This window comes from Halichoerus grypus, chromosome 11, assembly GCF_964656455.1.
Source record: "Halichoerus grypus chromosome 11, mHalGry1.hap1.1, whole genome shotgun sequence".
In the NCBI taxonomy this organism is placed as follows: domain Eukaryota; kingdom Metazoa; phylum Chordata; class Mammalia; order Carnivora; family Phocidae; genus Halichoerus; species Halichoerus grypus.
In genome coordinates, this window is record NC_135722.1 from 96,196,814 (window position 1) to 96,208,449 (window position 11,636).

General features: G+C 54.6%; 1 long non-coding RNA gene across 1 annotated transcript; it reads right to left on the reverse strand.

Moving 5' to 3' along the window:
• Window positions 1–8,552: 8,552 nt before the first annotated feature.
• Window positions 8,553–11,279, reverse strand: LOC144379549 (uncharacterized). Its single transcript, XR_013442707.1, has 3 exons — window positions 10,999–11,279; window positions 10,378–10,552; window positions 8,553–9,221 (listed from the first exon to the last, which is right to left on the reverse strand). It is a non-coding gene; the product is annotated as an uncharacterized LOC144379549 (long non-coding RNA).
• Window positions 11,280–11,636: the final 357 nt, after the last annotated feature.

The following is an 11,636-nucleotide window of genomic DNA, read 5'->3' on the forward strand; positions in this document are numbered from 1 at the left end:
GAGCACTGGGAATGAGCGGGAGGGGGCGGGAGGGGGGTGTAGCTGTAAAGAGAGGCAGCCTGGGTGGCAGACTCCAGGGCCCCATAGAGTCAGGCCAGCCCAGCCCACAGTCACATGGATGACCTCAGCAAAAGCAGGGCTGGGCTGGGGTCAGCCCAAGAGGCCCCCCAGCCCCAGACTCCTAGATGCTCAGGCCTCAGGCCGAAGCTCTGCTTTGCTGCACGCACACAGTACTTATGTGATGGGACTAGAAGCCACATTACCCTTGGAGAGGGAGAGGGTCTGTTACCTTTATCAGATTTTCAAAAGATCTATAACCCCCAAAAAGCTAAGAACTGCTATCCTACATTATTGGTTCACTTTGCACTTGAGGGAAGTCGAACCCCCCACAAAAGGTCATCTCTCGGTCCTGGGGACAGGCTGAGTCCTCAGCTAGGGATGCAGAGAAGGCCAGTGGGCCTTGCCCAGGGGACTCACACAGGGCTAAGCTGGTCCCCGCTTCTCTCTGCCTTTCTGGAAAGCCAAGCTCTCCCCCTGTCTTCCTATTCCCACCCCACACCCTCACGCACCCACCCCTCCAGGGAGCCGGGAGCTCCCCCACCCCAGCCCTCCTGCAGGCCTTTCATGAAGGGCACAGGAGAAGGAAGGCCTCCTGGTAAGACCTCCACCCCGCCAGCCGCCAGGTGTGGGAGCAGGGCCAAGAGGTGGGCACACGCCTGTGGGGCTGCGCCCGCCCAGCACGCCTGCCTCGCCAGCCCCCCCAGCCTGCCGTGGAGAGTGATGAGTTTATCTCCACAGGACAGGGAAGTGCGGCTGACGGCAGAGATGACTCAGGCTCAACTCCTCAGTAAGCAGGCCCCGGGGGAGGGCCGGGAGAGATGCTATCGCTCCTGTTTGTCAGTCAGTCGGTCAGGAAACGGGGCTCTGCGCAGGCCCCCTCCTGTCCCCTGCTCCCCGGCGCCCGTGAGCTCCACCTGGCCCCCCTCTGCCACTGAGGAGGCTGTCAATATCCCACAGGCACCTGGGCACCACCGGGGATGAAAAATAACTCACCCAAACCAGCCCCAACGCTACCACCCCCAAGAAAAAGAAAAAAAAAAGAAGCAGCCAGCAATGCCCATTGCACTGTTTCTGGATCCTAATGCTTGAACAGATCTCAGAAGTTCAGGAAGTGCTGGCAGTTTGAGGGTGGAGGACACATCCTAGAGAGAAGGGACACATCTGGACCATGGCCTGTGGGTGTCCCAGGGGACCGAGTCTCCCGGCCCCTGTTACTGCACACCCCTCCAGACCCAGGAGCTGTCTGCTCCACACCTGCCCAGGCAGCAGGGCCCATGGGCACGGCCTCTCAGCACATCTGGGGTCCTGGGCCTTCTTCTGGAAAAGGGAAGATGAGGCCAAGGAGTGGGGTGAGTTGGGGACCAAGGCCCACACCTTTGGACAGCCCAGCTGATCTGTTCAGTGACGTACCTGTCATGAGCTAGGGGCTGTGAGGTCATCTGGGCTTCTGAGGTGGGAAAACTGAAACCAGAGAGAGGGTGACCAGAATCAGTGTCTGCTGACTTCCCATCCAGGGCACCGCGCTCAGAAGGAAGAGGAGGTCTTCCTCAAATGTGACTGTGGTGGAGGGGCCCCCAGGCAGAAACCGTCCCCAGTGAGGTGCCCTGAAGTACCTCCTGTACCCCCTGGCTCTCTCCCTGGTGTCCCGTCTCCCCCCCTTGCACCAGGCGGGGGCCCTGGCCCCCCCTTTCTCCGTGCCCCTCTTCAGCCTGCCCAGTGAGAAGCCCACCGAGGGGAGGCAGCGCCCGGCGCACAGGGCTGACCAGAGATCCTGGCAGCTTCCACCTGGGTCTGGGACATCCCAGCCACCAGCCTGCCCTCCTCCAGCCCCCCACCCCCACCCCGTCTCGCACAGCAGGAGGGCTGTGTGTAGCGAGGCAAGGAGCAAGGTCTCTGTGGTACTTGTTGACTATGTGGAGCCGGGAACAACACTAACCATCTCTGAGCCTATTTCCTCATCCGTGAATGCAATGGAGGTGTCATGATCACCTTGTTTTGTTGTTATAAGAATTAGAGAGAGTGCACATAACGAACCCGAAACACTCCCCCCTCCCCAGACACTCCGTGAATGGTTATTACTATTATACTGTTGTTGTAAATCTCTGGGGAGAGAAAGCAGAACATGCTCCCAGCCAGGCGCCCCGACGCGGAGAGCCAGGGCTGCAGGGACGAAAGCCTTCAGAGAGGCTGGGACTCGTCACTCAGCCCAGGCAAACCCCCCATCGGCGCTGGGCCCTGTGCTTCTGCCCAGCTTCCCCCTGCAAGACCCAATGTGAGGAAAGGGAAATCCACCCAGCCCGGGGACCACAGAGATGGGGAGAGTCTCAGAAGCAGGCTGGCCCCGAAGAATCCGTTTCCATCTTTCCTGGTCTAAACCATAGAAAGCGAGGTTGAGAGGGACCTCAGAGGCCACTCAGTCCTTGTCCCTCTCTTTGACAGAGGAGGAAACTGAGGCTCACAGAGGATCAGAGTCTTGCCCAAGATATCATCCAATGGCTGAGACCAGAGCCCCTGGCTCCTGGTCCAGCGGTCCGCCCACTGGCTAGCTGCCATCCTGATCCCACCCAAGGGTACACGACCACCTCCTCACTCACTTCCCCCGAAACCCTGGATTTTTCCAAACCAGAAGACCACTCGGAGAGAGGCTTCTGGGAGAAGACAGTAAATCAGGAACTACAACAGGAGGACACAGGTGTCTCCACCCCAAAGGCACACTGGGGGATGGGTGCCTGCTCCCCCTCCTCCTGCCCTCAGACCACCCCCCCCCATTCACAAACACAGCCAGGCCTCCTGATTCTCCCTACACAGGAGTCATCAGCCTGGGCACCGCAGATGCCCATCGAGTCTCGGGGCCTGCGGGATGGGGTAGGTACACACACCACAAGGGGTGATGAGGGACTCCGAGAACAAAAACCCCTGAGCCAGGTGCTCTGAGAAGGCACCCAGAAACAGAAAGGGTCTCAGAGGCCAGGCACATCTGGCACAGACCCCCTGCTAGCTCCCCAAGGCCCTGAGCTTCTCTCCCAGCCCTGGCCCATCTCCAATGGCCCCAGGAAGGGTGCAGGCGCCAGAGGGATGGCCTGAGTCAGGCTCGGGGAGGCCTTCCTGGCCACGCCTGCATCTTGGGGTCTGGGCCCCCTTCAGCACCGGCCCAATCAGGATTCCGAGTAGGGCCTCCCAGACCCTTCCCCAGCCAGGCACATTTTGATAAGTTGGCCCCCTCCTGGGGGGAAATGAATAAAGACCCCCAACCCACCCTCGGAGGGGGCTGCTGACCATATCAGTACCGGGTGTGAAAGCTTTGGTTCGAGGCGGGTTCTGGTCCCTGCAGTGACCAAGTCATCCTTCTGGGTCTGTTTGGACCAAATAGGTCACCTTTAAACATTTTTTTGTATTGGAACTCCTTAAAAAAAAAAAATTAGGGACCCCTGGGTGGCTCAGTTGGTTAAGCATCTGCCTCTGGCTCAGGTCATGATCCCAGGGTCCCGGGATCGAGCCCCGCATCTGGCTCCCTGCTCAGCGGGGAGTCTGCTTCTCCCTCTGCCCCTCACCTCGCTTGTGCTCTCACTCTCTCTCACAAATAAATAAATAAAAATATTTTAAATAAATAAATAAAATGTGATTCTATTAGCTGTCTACCCATAACAAATTGCCACAAACCAGGTGGCTTACAATGGAAATGCATTCTCTCACAGTTCTTGAGGCCAGAAATCCAAAATCAGGGTGTCAGCAGACACACACTCCCTCCTAAGGCTCTAGGAGAGAGTCCTTCCTGCTTCTTCCTGCTTCTGTGGCTCCAGGCTCTCCTTGGCTTGGGGCTGTGTGACTCCAATCTCCACCTCAGCCTTCACAGAGCCTTCTCCATGCCCGTCCTTGGTGTGTCTCTTAGAAGGACACTTGTCATTGGATTTAGGCCCCTTCCAAATAATCCAGGACGATTTCACTTTGAGAGCCTTTAACTTAATCACATCTGCAAAGACTCTTCTTCGAAATAAGGTCACATTCATAGGTTCTGGTGCTTAGGACATGGACGTATGTTCTGGGGGGACACCCATTCAAATCTTGTTCAAAACCCCAGTATATTGTTCCTTAGCAAAGGAACGGAGTTTGAAACAAGGATGAAAGCTTGAGCATTAGCCCCCTTCCTCCCTCTCCCCAGCCCTTTGCTCCTCCTTTCTCCCTCAGGGCCTCTCCAAGGAAGCACGAGACACCCAGGTCCCCTCGGCCACTGCCGTGGTGCCTAGCACAGGGCTGGCCCAGGCTGAGCCTACTTGACAGAGACTGGGTGGGACTTGAGCTGATCCGCTCACCGGGAAGGTGCTAATTGAGCTGATTAATTGAGCCAATTACCTCAGCCTCCCAGGAGGGCTGCAAGCAGGCCTGGCTCCTGGGGACCAGGTGTGAGGCTGCAGGATGGGCTGAGAGAGGGAGCCAGGCCCCAGGGGGTGGAGGCTGCGCTCCGCACCCCCAGGCCTGCCCGCCTGGCCCCGGCTCAGGATGGAGGATGGGCTGATGCCCACTGGAGCGAGGGGAGTTTGGACTGTCGGGCAGGTCCAGGGGAGCTGTTGGAAGGGGCAGCAGGGCTGGCGCAGATGCAGGACCCCAGGGCAGGAAGGGGGTGCAGGAAGCGAGTGAATGATTCCGTGGAGAAACGAATTACCCTTTCCTGCCGCACCTTCTGCTAATTTTGGAGTGTGAACGGAAGTGAGCGCGAACGTGAAATACGAGTCATCATTGCGGAGCTTTTAGGACATGCGGGAACAGTGCAGACTGCCTTCTGTCCTTCGGCTGGGCTGGTCTTCACAGCCATCTCGAAAGCAGCCACTTTTGCCGTCATTGTTACCTCACCGGTGAGGACAACGAGCCCCCAGGGGCTGCCACTGGGCCGAGATCATACAGCTGACAAGTGAGGGAAGCAGGATTCAACCCGCATCCCCAGGCTGCAAAAGCTCTGTGGTACGTGGCCTGAGGTATGCATGGGGCTTGAGTCCACGCGTGTGAGTCCGAATGTGAGTTCATGTGGCAACAGGAAAAACCTGGGGACTGAGTGTCTGTGAGCTGGCCCGGCTGCCATGGGCACAAGGGCGTGGGGGTCCTCGCACCGGGGACCAGCGTCTCCGCCCCGGGGCTATGCCCCACGACAGGCCAATACAGCCCATCGACCTTGGGGAGGAAGCACCATGGCCCAGCCTGCTGGGGGGGGGCACACGGTCTGCCCCTGTCTCCCACTGCTCCCGGCCCCCCAGCACCACCACCCTGGTTGCCTGAACCCCAGCAGTAATTCCCCACTCCCTCGCCTGCTCCCCAGTTCTCCTTACAGAAGCTGGAGAGCTTTCAGAAACGCTCAAATCTAATCATCATAACCCATTTTTGTCTTGTTTTGTTTGCGCAAGTGGTGCGTTCCTTTAGTTGGGTAATAGAAACCATACTCCTTTCAGGACCGAAAGCGCTTTCTTCAAAAACCAACTTTATTGATGCAATTTACAAGAAAACAAAATGCATCCATTTTAAGTGTCTAGATAACGAATTTTGACAAATACATACAGTTGTGTAGCCCTCAGTGCATCATCCCAGAAAGTTCCCTCGCACCCCGACCCAGCCGACTCCCCGCACCCCCAGCCCCTACCCGAGCAATCACTGATCTGATTTCTATCACTGTAAATTAGTTTTGCCTTTTCTAGAATTTCATGTAAATGGAATCATACAGTATGTACTCTTTGGGGTCTGGCTTCTTCTTTTTTTTTTTTAAAGATTTTATTTATTTGACAGAGAGAGACACAGCGAGAGAGGGAACACAAGCAGGGGGAGCGGGAGAGGGAGAAGCAGGCTTCCCGCTGAGCAGGGAGCCCGATGCGGGGCTCGATCCCAGGACCCTGGGATCATGACCTGAGCCGAAGGCAGACGCTTAACGACTGAGCCACCCAGGCGCCCCTGGGGTCTGGCTTCTTTCACCCAGAATAACAGTTTTGGAATTCAGTCCTACTGCTACGTACATCATGCACGCGTCTTTCAGCGGTCAGTTCTCTTTCATGGCTCTGTAGTTCACCATTGCACAGATAGCACTGTTTGTTTTCCAAACACCAGATAATGGGTGTTTGGGTTGTTTCCTGTTTGGGGGCTATTATGAGTAAACAGGAATATTGTATACAAGTCTTGTTGTGCACATATATTTTTAATTCTTTTAAGTAGATACAGCAATTAAAGCAGAATCGCTGACTATGGTAAGTACACTGTTAACATTGTAAGAAACTGCCGAACTGGCCCTTAGGATAAATTTTGAGCTTCTTAGCCTGACCTTCAAGGCCCTACATGCTCTGGTCCCTCCTTTTCAGCCTCATTTTCCCTCCCTTCACCTGTGCTTACTGCATGTCAACCTCACTCTTTCTTGCTGTTTCTTTACAGTACCTTCTTTTGACCACAGGACCTTTGTGTGTGCTGGTTCCTCTCCCCAAAATTCTTTTCCCACTCCATTCTTCAAGTCTCATCTCAAGTTTCATTCCTCAGGGAGGCTTCCTAGCCGTGCCCCCGACCCCAACTATATGTGGCATTCCTCATGCCTTCTCAAAGCCCTCTGTGCTTTTTCTCTCATGACCCATATCACAGTGTTAATTACACATGCTTATGTGTATGTTGCATGATTTCCTGTGTGACGTTCCTCTCCTCCACTCAACCCTAGGCCTGTGAGTACGGAAACCATGCCCCGATCTCTTGTGTGCCTCACAGAGTACCTGACATATAGAAGTTGCTCCACAGATATTTCAGAATATTAAATAAAGGAGGCTGAGCTCCAAGGCCCACAGGCCTAGGACGGGGCTCTCATGCCCTGCTGAGGAACCTGGGAGCCCACCCCTGACAGAGAGGCCCCAGCAGCTAGGCTGGGCAGCATTTCTACCTCAGATCCAGTGACTGACTGGGGTGGGGGAGGGAGGGAAGTGGGAAGGCAGGAGAGGAAAGAGAATGACTCATCTTCAGAGACACAGGGCAAGGAGAGAGGAAAATGCAATTCAGCAGCTTCTTGACCTTCCCTTTGTGTGGGGACAAGTACTCCAGCCCCAGTGAGCAGGGGTGGCAATTAGGTATCCCCAGAGCCAGGGAAAACATTTTCCTTCGGCCCACGAGCAACAAGAGAGATTTCCCAGGCTGAGAGAGAAGACACGTTACCCACCCCTCCCTGCCCCCGTTCCCTGCCACTGCCCCCTTGTCCCCAAGCCCCCGAATAGTGGCTATCCTTACCCTATCCCAGGGGCTGTGTGCAGCTCTCAGGCTGGGAGAGGAGAGTGCCCAGGAGTGTGCATGGTTTTCCTCCAGAAGGACAACACAGAAGCAAAAGAACCTTCCTTTTCAAAAGGGCCAAAGGAACACGGACTCGATGACAGAGCCGAAAGCACTAGGATGAGACTGGAGGCAGGGGCACTTTGGTCCTGACTAAAGCATGCCTGGGGGACGCCTGGGTGGCTCAGTCGGTTAAGCGGCTGCCTTCAGCTCAGGTCATGATCCCAGGGTCCTGGGATCGAGTCCCACATCGGGCTCCTTGCTCGGCGGGGAGCCTGCTTCTCCCTCTGCCTGCCTCTCCCCCTGCTTGTGTTCTGTCTCTCTGACAAATAAATAAATAAAATCTTTAAAAAAAAAAAAATAAAGCATGCCTGGGAGAAATTCTCAGAAATCCTTTTTTATGCATGTGGAAGTCAGGCCTATGCAGGGGAGAAAGGTGGACCCGGGAGCAGATGGTAAACAGCGGAGGGCTCCTTTAAGTGTGGGAGGTGTGTGTATGGGGCTCACTGAGGCAGCATGGCCCCTTGGCTCTGGACCGTGTGGGCTGCCTCACTGAAGTAATTCCCCTGTCCCTAAATAAGAAACCTGTGGTCGGGGTGGGGGACACAGGCTTTCAGCCTAATGGGGAAATGATCTGAAGGCCTTGCAGGGCCACAAGTGCTAATGGATGTGGACCTCCCTCCGGGGTCATCACCCAGAGCTTATCTATAGCAAATCTGGCTTTTAACTTCTCACTGACCAAATCTCCCCCTGTGGTTCTATAACCTTTTCTCCTTCACACAGGGAGTACTTTATTGTTCTTGAGAGGATCGGAGTCAGCTTGCTCCCAAGACCCAGGCCCGCATCCCCCTAGCACCTTAGGCAGGGTCATGTCATAAAGGAAGCCATCAGGATCTTGACCTTCTGAGGTGCCCGAGCCTTTGAGGGGCAGCTGAGCAGATGAACGAGGCAGCCAGAGGAACTCAGGGGCCAGAGCCAGGCCTATTTGTGGATCTCACCACATTTCTCTGAATTCTTCAGTGTGGATTCACATCAGGGTCCAGGTTAGGAACAGCAACAACACAGATGGTGGATGAGTGGATTTCCGGCCAGCCGGGTCCCCTCTCTGAGCGCCACTTTCCTGATCCCAAAATGGGGACAGGAATACCAACCTCGGGATTAAATAAGGTAAATATTCAGAAAATGGTAGCTCGTCTTCTGGATAAATCCTCACATTTTTATCTTCACCTTTGTAAAGTGTTTTATTGTGTAGGAAACACCGTCCCATGTATCATCTCATTTCATCCTTTATAACAATCAGGACAAACACTTTTAGCCCCATTTTGCAGACGAGATAACAGAATCCCAAAAGGGTAAAAGAAGTTGTGCAAACCCCACAGGACTTCATGCGTATGCAAAACCAGAACTGAAACCTCCTGACTTTGAGCCTGAATTTCCCACCCCCCCCCCACTGGACTTCTGCTTTGTTGTGCAAATCCCTGCCTCCTGGGACCCACTGGGTGTGCCCTAGCATCCCAAGGAACTTCAAACACTTTGTGGAACTCACTTCTTCCAACTGAAGGAAAAGGTGTGGGGGGGACACAGCTGAAGGTCCTCAGACAACACGCAAGCCTGGGAGATGGGGGTGAGGCTGAAGCTGGTACTGGGTTAGAAGCAAAGAATATTCCCCCAAAGAAGTTTGGGAGGTGGGCTCACAGGAGTAGAGAGGAGGAAGATAACACCCACTGGAGGCAAGTTAGTAACACCAGGCCCGCCTCCCAGTCTCTCAGGTGGAGGGTCCTAATACAGCAGATGAATGGTGGAGGACCCAAGAGTGACCTTGGCCATTGGTTCTTCCCATAGCAGAACTAGGAAGATGAATTAAAGTTCTTCCTCAACATGTCCAACACCTGAGGAAGACAAATACAGGGGTGCATCAGTTATCCACTGCCGTGTAACAAATAATCCCCAAACTCAGTGGTTTAAACCCAGAAATATTTATTACATCACAGTTTGTGTGGGTCAGGGGGTTGAGAGAAGCTTGGTGGGGTAGTTCTGACTCTAGTTCCCTCATGTGGTTACAGGCAACCCATTTTAAGCCACCACAAAGGAGGAAAGACCCTCAGCCAGACACAATGTGTTCAGAACAGACCCAGGAGACAACCCACAGGTCAGGCCCAGCATGCTAGAGGCCCCCCAGCAACACCAGAGAGTCCCCCTCATCCCAGCCAGAGTCCCTGGCTCCCAGCCTCAGCCCACAAAGGCTTGGGCTACTGTGAATCAAGGGGAGCAGGGGCCTTGGGGCAGTAGCTGAGTTGGAGGAAGGACAGGTCTGCCAGGCTGTGGAGGAGGCTGCCTACACTCAAGCCTGAGCACATGGGGGAAGGAGAGATTGGGGTGTGCCATACACCCCAGACACCGACCCCGGGCTACCCTGCCTTCCGCTGAGGGGGAGGAGAGCTCCAGCCCCACCCTGCAAGGGTTACAGGAACGGGGCTGGGTCCACCCTTGACAATGGTCATGGGTCTGCAAAAGCAGCTGCCTTCCACTGGAGCCTGGCTGGCCAGGGGGCAAAACTCAGGTTGTAAAGGTGCTTCGCCAGCTTCCCCTTCTAACAAACTTGCCCTCTCACAATCCTGAGCAAGCAGCACCCGGTCCCACGGACCCCTGCCTGCCTGCGGGCCTCATACAATTGGGTCGAAAGTGGACACCTGACCCAGCAGGACACAGGACACCCAATGGGTCCCAGGAGGCAGGGATTTGCACAACAAAGCAGAAGTCCAGTGCGGGGGGGTGGGAAATTCAGGCTCAAAGTCAGGAGGTTTCAGTTCTGGTTTTGCATACGCATGAAGTCCTGTGGGGTTTGCACAACTTCTTTTACCCTTTTGGGATTCTGTTATCTCGTCTGCAAAATGGGGCTAAAAGTGTTTGTCCTGATTGTTATAAAGGATGAAATGAGATGATACATGGGACGGTGTTTCCTACACAATAAAACACTTTACAAAGGTGAAGATAAAAATGTGAGGATTTATCCAGAAGATGAGCTACCATTTTCTGAATATTTACCTTATTTAATCCCGAGGTTGGTATTCCTGTCCCCATTTTGGGATCAGGAAAGTGGCGCTCAGAGACCAACAGCCAATCTGATACTTCCTCTTAAGATTTTTGGCACCAAGGGGTCCAGCGTCTGGGAGTCAGGTGGGACTGGGCGTGGAGTTGGAGGTCATGCAGTCCGAGCAGGCTGGGGGAGGGGGAACAGCTATTTTAGGCCCATGTGTTGATGAGCAAGCAAAGAAAGCTGATGTGCAGAGTAAGGCAGGAAAGTGGGGCTGGGAAAGCAGCAGGGATGCGACCCAGCGTGGCATCAAAGCAGGGAACCAGGCAGCAAGGGCAGTTCTCGGGGTTCCGGGCGCCTCTCGGCTCTCCCAGGCCCGATGTTCTTCTGGCGGGGGTCCCGTGAGGCACCCTTGCATCCTCGTGATAAACCCCCTGTTCCTGAAGCCAGCATGCATGGTTTCTTTCTAGGCAGTCAGACAATCCTGCCTAAGAGCTGAAGGTGAAGGAGGAGACAGAGGGGCCGTGTCCTCGTTGCAACACCACGAGGAAGAGCCTTTGGGCAAGACTGTCACATTCACACGCATGCTGGTTAAGTCTGGGGAATCCAGAGAAACAAGACGAGACACTTACTCAACTTAGGCACTCTGATGTTTCCTTCTGCGCTGTCATCTCTGTTCCTCCTTATGCTCCCTGTGGCTGCTGCCCAGCAACAATGAGAACCAAAAGTCTGACACCACGGCAGATGATTGTTCTCTCGACCCCTCTGGGCAGAGGTGAGCAGGAAGGACAGCAGGTTCGCAGAGAGGGGGGCCCCGGGAGGCTGGTGTTGGGGCTGGCCTGTGCAGCAACACTGACAGCAAGTGGGAAGGAGACGGGCTGGGTGGACAGCCTGAGAACTCTACTTCACTCGTTCCTGGGCTCCTCTTGGCCCCGAGAGACTGCATCATTTGGCTTTAAAGCAACGTGAATTCCTACAACAGTAACCACATCCCCCTTCCAATGCAAGTTCAGTAGAATGGACTTTTTAATTATTCATCAGTTCCTTCAACACACATTCATTGAGCCCTTTCTACATACCAGACCCTGAACTGAAACCAGGCCCTAAACTTGAAACCCACCCAATCCCTGTCCTCGGGGAGCTTACCTAGAGAGCGCTCATTCAGCGACACGCAGGAAGGGGCCTTGAGTAGCTCATGGGAAAGATGAGCAGAATTTCCATGTGAGAGAAGGACATTCTGGATGAGGGAATGAAGGAGGCAGCAAGCTGT